Raw genomic sequence first — 7,320 nt, 5'->3', positions numbered from 1 at the left:
TTATTTATAAAAAATCTTCACTAAAACCATCATGTGTTTGCACCCTGCTTGATGTACTTACTTACCGAGACTGTCCTGTAAAAAATGAGCCATAGGTCGTCTGTGCAGCAGGTTATTATGACACACAGTGACATTTTGTTGCTAGGCGACATCTAGTGGCCATACCAAGTAGGACAGTGCGGTGACGTCGTTTATAGAGCAACAAAACTCAGGAACATGACACAGGAGAGCGGTGTTGCAGCAGTTGTTGTTTCTATCATCCATGGCCGTTCCACAAAGTTAACCACATTGTTATTACTGTAACCATGACAACAAGGATCATCTAATGTTGAGGAGATACTTATTTCAACACAAAATCACCATCTTTTCCTAAACCTAATAAAGCCATGACGGTTGCTATAGTAACCAGTGGTGATGGACATGGGAACGTCACTTTTGGTACAGTCTGTGTGTTTATCACTGAACCATGACAACCAAGATCTGGTACACGTGCCGCTGCTGGGGCGATATTTTGAATATTTTGATATTTTGGTTGAAAAAAACGAGCCATGAGGTTGTTCAGGTTGGAGGACTGGTTGTGCTTACCTGACATCATTCCCTTTAAACTCTGTGACAATCTAACATTACAGCATTTTTAAAAATGCACAGACAATTTAAGCTGACTCCGCCTCACCACGCTCCTGAAATTGGCTTTCGCTCTTGGTGTTAATCCGCGATCTCCCCCACACACCACAGGGACTGGTCTGGGACGCTGCAGATGTTGGGTGTTAATAGAAAACATATTTCATCCAAGCTCAAGTACATTTCTGAGTGGTTAGGATGAAGTCTGTAAACCATTTTGCAACCACTTTGCATTTTCTGACACGGGGAGAAATCTATCACACCAGTAGCAGAGACAGAGACAGTCATTCCGTCACATGCAAAAGGTGTTGCTGCAACCACGGAGACTTCAGTGGTAATTAGCTATTCATACCCCCATCCATCAACTTTTACTGTTGCGAATAAATTCAGTGGGACCTGGCAAATTTCATATATAGGCCTATAAAAATAACTTACAGCTGTTCATTATCAGCTGCTCTGACTATCGCGACCTGTTAACGCCCCCAGGTGCTTGGGTGTGGATTTTCATCATCAAAAAAAGTTATACATACATACTGCTTTTCTTATCAAAGTAGATATAGCAGAAGCTGTCTGGTGTTGCCTGTAGGTGTTCAGGAGTCTGGGATCTTGTTTTGAATCTCATGCTCACTGAGGGTTTACTGTGGGCTCCCACTGTCCCCCTCCTTGTTCACTGCACTAATGTTTGTGCTCAGCAGTGTGGTTCGATCCCTGCCTGCTCTAATACCTCTACAAACTTGGCCAGTCACTGCATTGCACGCTGCACCAGGCGCTTTGAGAAGAACTAGACAATCCATAGTTGCACGCACTCCCTCACTGCTTTCCATATGAATTCACTGCATCCTTTGCACTGTTCACTTTGGTTGTCATGGCCTGTGCTCTCTGTACAGCTGTCCACACCCATACTCTTCTACATATGAAATGTGAAGCAAAATGAAGTGCAAAACAATGTAAATAAGTTAAAGATTGCAAATGTATGTAAATTGTTGTATGTAATTTGTTTCTCCTTGTTACTGAGTCAAATTCATTCATTTCCACATAAAAAAATCAGTTTTCAATTACTACTCATATCTGATCTGGTAAGCTTTAATTTCATGATTTCACATTTAAAATTGATAAAAAATTTGTTGTTTTTGTGTTTCTGCAGAAATTTTTTTTGGAATAAATCTTTTACACAATTGTATTAGAAATGTTTTTCATATTTTTCTTAATAGCATTTCTGTTTCATTATGATTTTTTAGCACATTGTGTTATCTTTCTCATATTTTTTTGTCTTCTCCAGGACACGCTTAAAAAAGAGATTTATTTGGGGGGCTTGGCACAACAGCAAGCAAGGCTCTCCTGGTTAAATACAATCTAGCTGTGAAGGTTAAGCAGGGCTTTATTTGATTGGAAAGAAAATAGATTTAAACCATCCAAGCTGCAAATAACAATTACTTCAACAGCATTTAAATTAAGCACTAATTACAGGAAATACATTAAAATGTTATTGAAATAGACTCTTGAAACCAGCTTTCTATTAACCTGAGCGCTTCACTGAGCATCTTTTGACCTGCAAATTAACATAACCAAGCATACTAGGAAGCAACCAGTGCTGTAATTTTCCAATCTCCATTTCATTTTCCAAAACTGTTTTCATTGGGAACAATCGCTCATCAAAGTGACTTAATAGTGACTGAGTGGGTGTAAACTCCGCTGGACCTGAATGACACAGTCCTATACTGGAGTATCGGCAGTGTTGTGAATTCTGTGTGCATGGCTGCTCCGACTCCACACCACGAGAGCTGGTGCTTATTCATGCAGTCTATTAATTCAGCCTCACTGCTCCCCTCACTGTATCCTGCAGCATATAGCTTCTCTGTAATCTTGAGTTATTAGACAAAGTGTGCTGAGCCCATGCTTCATAACATGAGTGTTTATGAGGCTCAGCTTACTCCTAATGCTTTAAATAGGTTTTGCAATTATGCAGGAGTTTTGCAGAAGTAGTGACAATCCTGTGACAATCTTTTTTTTTTTGTTTTGTTTTGTTTTTATTGAGTTCCCATGAAAAGTGCTATATGAATAAATTCTGATTAAATGACTGATTGATGTTTGAACCAGGAAGTGCGACGTGCGTTAAAATTTACTCCTCTTTTAAAAATTTGAATTACTGAAGGAGAGACATTACCTAATAAAAATGATTTAGGTTGCCACAATGGAAACGAAACTGCATGAATAATGATTCAATTATACCTAAAAACACTGGACAAAATACAGACAACATAGTACAATCAAAATTACTGATTTCAATTTGAGAGCAATGGCATTTTTATACTACACAACATGAATGCAAAGAGCCAAAGTTAGGCATTTAATTAAAGTGAAATTAGTAGGATTAAAGTGGCATTCGTTTTTCTCACTGGGGTTCCTGAGGTGCATCTGGGTCGGTAGTTTACCTAGACGGGGCTGAGAGATTTATTTATCTTTTTTGCGAGGCTGCCAGGTAGGAGCCATGAGTGTATTCAGACGGCTTATAATATGGATATTTTTCTAATGAATCACTCTATTAATAAATTCATATTTGTACAGAAAATCTCGGCAACAGCCTTTCAGAAAGGTGGTGCTGACTCCGCCTACCCGAGCTAGGTACGGCGTACGCCGGGTACAATTAAAGGTGCACCCTCTCTGCCCAGCCGCTTACTGCGCATGTCAGAGGACGAAAGGACTTTGCGGTGAGATGGAAGAACTCACCTGTGCGGGATTACCTAATTACTTTTGTGAGTATTTACAAGTTGAATCATAATTAATTAATTAATTTTGTGCGACAGCCATCATTTCGCGCTGGGTCACTTTGGTATGTCAGGCTTGTTTTTGTTTATATGAAGAAAAAAAAAAGCATGCGAGCATATTCTCAGTAACTTTATAACCTTTATAACTTTAACCTTGTTGTGGAGCCGGAAGTGTCAGCTGTAACTTGGTTAATGACAAAGTGAAGATGGCGACCACACAGCAAACAGAGACAGAGGCGTTGGGAGTTAGCACAGTGTGCTTCTGTCTCCTTACACAGGTCACAGCCAGGCCTACAAGCCCGGAGGTGCGCTGATGGACTAGTTTTATGACTGGTGAGTTCAGCTTTTGACAACTGTCTGTAATTGGGTCATTGACTTGACGTGCATACATATTTTACATTTGCATATATTACTTTCCTTTAAGATTTTAACTCATTCATGACATGCATCATTTTATTCTATAAAACCGCTGTAGTTTGACCATGTTTTCAGTACATTAATAATGTATATATTTAATATTGTATATATTTAATATTTTGGCCTCTCAAACCACCAAAATGTCCGGTGGTGCAACCGTCCGAGTTAATGAACAGCCTGAGAGAAGTATTAAATATAATATTTTAATAATAATAAATTCTGTGGCATGATTTCATGTTTGAGACCTTTCAAATAAACTAAATTCACAAATATTCATAGTTTTAAAGGTGTTGAGATAATTCAAAAACTTTTGTCGAGGAATTTGTGTATTGTCAAATGTCAGGGTGGTGCAACTGTATACATGCATCTTTTATTCTGAAGTGAAAAGTGACAGCATCAAACAGGATTTTCCATCAGCCAGAGGACCCCAGGTGACCTTTATTGTGAAAGGGTTTGTAGAGCTCTTGATAAAAATAGCTGCTTTCAACTCATGGTACACTTTTCATGTCAGGTGGTACAACCAAGGTAAAACTAGGAAAATGTTATTTTATTATAGAGCTCTTCATTTTATTAGAAAACTAGTATATAAGTATAGTATAAAGTATATTATAAAATATAAATTCTTACAAATATTTGGTTGCGCCACCTGACATTTTTCAGGTGGTGAAGTTAAAAATACAGTCAAAAAATGAATTTAAAACTTTGAAATGCTGTAAATACAATAAATAAGGCTTGTTGAAACACATTGTTCCAATATCAAAAATATGCATGATATCCATTTTAAAAATACTTTTTTAAAAAACATTTTTAAAAGCTTTATTTGTCAATGAGCCAATTACAGAGGTTTCCTGTTAGCTGCACCTTTAGATGATAATGGTGCACCCCTGAAAAGATTTATTGTGTGATTAAATATTTACCACAAAGTGTTAAGGTGGAAAATAGGGCAGCAGCTGCCACTAATCAGGAAAAGGCTTTTCATGTGTTCAAGGTTGACAGTTTGTGCACATACTGCAAAGCTTTGTAACTCAGCTTTCCATTTATGGGAAATTGTGGTTTCTCTCAGCCCCAGTTTGAACTTTTGATGTATTAGTACGTTCTGGTCACAGTGGTAATCATCAATGAAAAAACACTGAAGGTTGCAGACTCTTGTGAAACTCTGCTGCTGTTCTGATGATATTTTCAGACCTGCCCGCTCTCAGGACTCTTCTAAACATGTAGATGAAAAAATATTTTGTCTGCTGCAAGACAAGAGAAAAAAAAAAGTTTTTTAAGTTGCCATTTTGGTTTCGATTCGGAAAAAGAGGTGCAACTTGACAAAAATCTATTTTATCATTCAGTGGAGGGAATATTTTACTATCTAGATGGTTGGAAGAGACTTTCAAGCTTCTAGTTATACTCAGAGCAAGTAGCTGGTTTTAAACAACTGTCTGGGTTTTGTCAGACATCAACGGTGAATTTATCTTTTAGAGAAATAAGTGGTTCCTCTGTGATTTTAATATATACCTGTGCATGAGAGGAAGTGCAGTCAAAATTGCAGAAGATTGATTCTTTCTTTAAAAAACGCATAGGTTTGACCTATTTAAACACATACACACATTATATCCATAAAAAGGCAAACAGTCATAACTACTGGTATAGGCTCATTTGGGTGCATAATTTGAGATGTGCTTTCATGAAGGCTAAGCTAACAGTAGCTTATATAGTTTGCATACAACTTCATCAATTTCACCATCTATTAACTGAAATATTTCTTGGAGTGGGTTGGGTTGTGAACTCTGCCATCACAACCACAAGGTTGGCGTTGAATTATTGATCTACATTTCATTTTCAGTGCAGTGGCTCAGGCACAAACTGAGGCTAACCCTTTACAGGATGTAAAATATGAGTCCTGTCAAAATGTGCAAAGTCACTTTCTTATGTTAAGCTAATATCATAAAAATTCAAGACTTGACCTAACGGAGTAGAGTGAAAACCTGGACAGCAGCTGTCACTGATAAGGTAGAAGCCTCTCAGTCGTAAAAGGGCAACAGTTTCTGCACACCCTGAAAAACTTTTCTCCAGTCATAGGACATGATTTCCAAATGAAACTGTCTTATTTCATGATCAATTAAATTTGTACATGGCTATCAAACTGCAAGGCAGGCCCTCTGGGGTGGGGGGTATGAATTGGGGGGCCTCTGAAGGGGAGCATGTCAGAAAATATTTGACAACCCCTGAGCTAAATAACAGTCACACTCATTAAACATACTGTAGTACCTCTGCTCTTCTTCCTTTAAAGCATTAACATTTACTTTTTTGATTATGTTGGAGTGTGAGAAATACTCCAAGACCCCTGGAAGAGTCTCAATTAAAATTGCTACATGGATAAAAATGTCCTGGAATAACTGAATTGTTTGAGAAAAGTTTTTATTATCCTCATGTAACACAATTCAGTCTCATCCTATTATTCACTGTGTGAATTTGAAAATCTGAAACTGAAGTCAGCTCCTCTTGAATGAACAGATTTGCTTACTATATCAGGATTATTCAATTGAGATGTAAAGTTTAAGTTCATGGAGCCTTGGAGTCTCATCACTGACTAACACCAACTTGTTCTTGTTGAAATGTTTTTACACAAAGAAACAATGGATTGTTTCCTGGAAAATGATTTCTGAACTCTGCCAGTGACCAAATAAGAAGAAAACCCAGTCTGACACATTTCTGGAATACGCATCTCCCCACATTAGCCAAAGTACAGCTTGTTAGCCTGACTGCTTGTTAGTCCATTCAGACCACTGTATTCCTCCCACATAGGTCAGTTGGTGTGTACCAAATAATTGTCAGTGCACAGCATGTGATATTATTTTTAGTAACTAGTTATGTCTTTGCAGGCGAATGCTCGCTGGGAGACCGGACCAACGCTCTTACGCCCTGATCTGAATCTTCTGCAGCAACAGAAGTTTTCTAAAGAAAGATGATCAACCCCCAGGCTGTGTCAGATGAGGTATGAATGAATGTGTGGAAAAATAACTGTCCAGTTCTTCATTGGTCATTTATTTTTCTTGCATGAATTGTTTTGTGTTAGTAGAAAATTGCGGGTGTATTTGACTGGAGTTGTAGGAGAGCATATTAGTGTTATTCAAGCAGCGTCAGTCTGGCTTGGAAGTTAACAATGAAGTCTTAATGGGCTGTGTTTCAGTCACTATTTCAAACGTTGTCTAAGAACAGTAACAGAAAAAACATGTATATGAGAACAGCGTTATAGGGAATACTGTATTACAATACTGTATATGTGAGCACAGAGAGGAACAGATAAAGGGCTGTAACCAGCTGACACTAGGCTGCATGCAAATACGACACAATGAGGTCAGTTGTTTACAGTTGCTCCACAACAGTTGTCTGTAGGTTTAAAATTCACCTAATGAAGCAGTGAGCTTCGAGAACTGCAATAGTACAGTGTTGCACATTTTCACTGCAGTGTGCTGTTTCACCCACTCAGATAAATGAAGTAAGTGTTAAAACTAACTTATCCTCAACA

General features: G+C 38.0%; 1 long non-coding RNA gene across 5 annotated transcripts in view; it reads left to right on the top strand.

Moving 5' to 3' along the window:
• Positions 1–3,097: 3,097 nt before the first annotated feature.
• LOC139624626 (uncharacterized) overlaps positions 3,098–7,320 on the top strand; it is a 98,963-nt gene continuing 94,740 nt past the window's right edge. For 2 of the 5 annotated variants that reach the window (XR_011691698.1, XR_011691699.1), the window contains exons 1-3: positions 3,098–3,374; positions 3,665–3,719; positions 6,674–6,786. This is a non-coding gene — a long non-coding RNA (uncharacterized lncRNA). Of the gene's footprint in view, positions 3,452–3,664; positions 3,720–6,673; positions 6,787–7,320 lie in introns of all 5 variants that reach the window. The other 3 variants (XR_011691700.1, XR_011691696.1, XR_011691697.1) reach the window with 3 other exon arrangements.

Source organism: Trachinotus anak, unplaced genomic scaffold, assembly GCF_046630095.1.
Source record: "Trachinotus anak isolate AG129_WGS33_773 ecotype Australia unplaced genomic scaffold, CSIRO_AGI_Tana_v1 ptg000008l, whole genome shotgun sequence".
NCBI lineage: Eukaryota > Metazoa > Chordata > Actinopteri > Carangiformes > Carangidae > Trachinotus > Trachinotus anak.
Note: the sequence above shows the minus strand (reverse complement) of the source record. Positions and strands in the feature narration are given on the sequence as shown.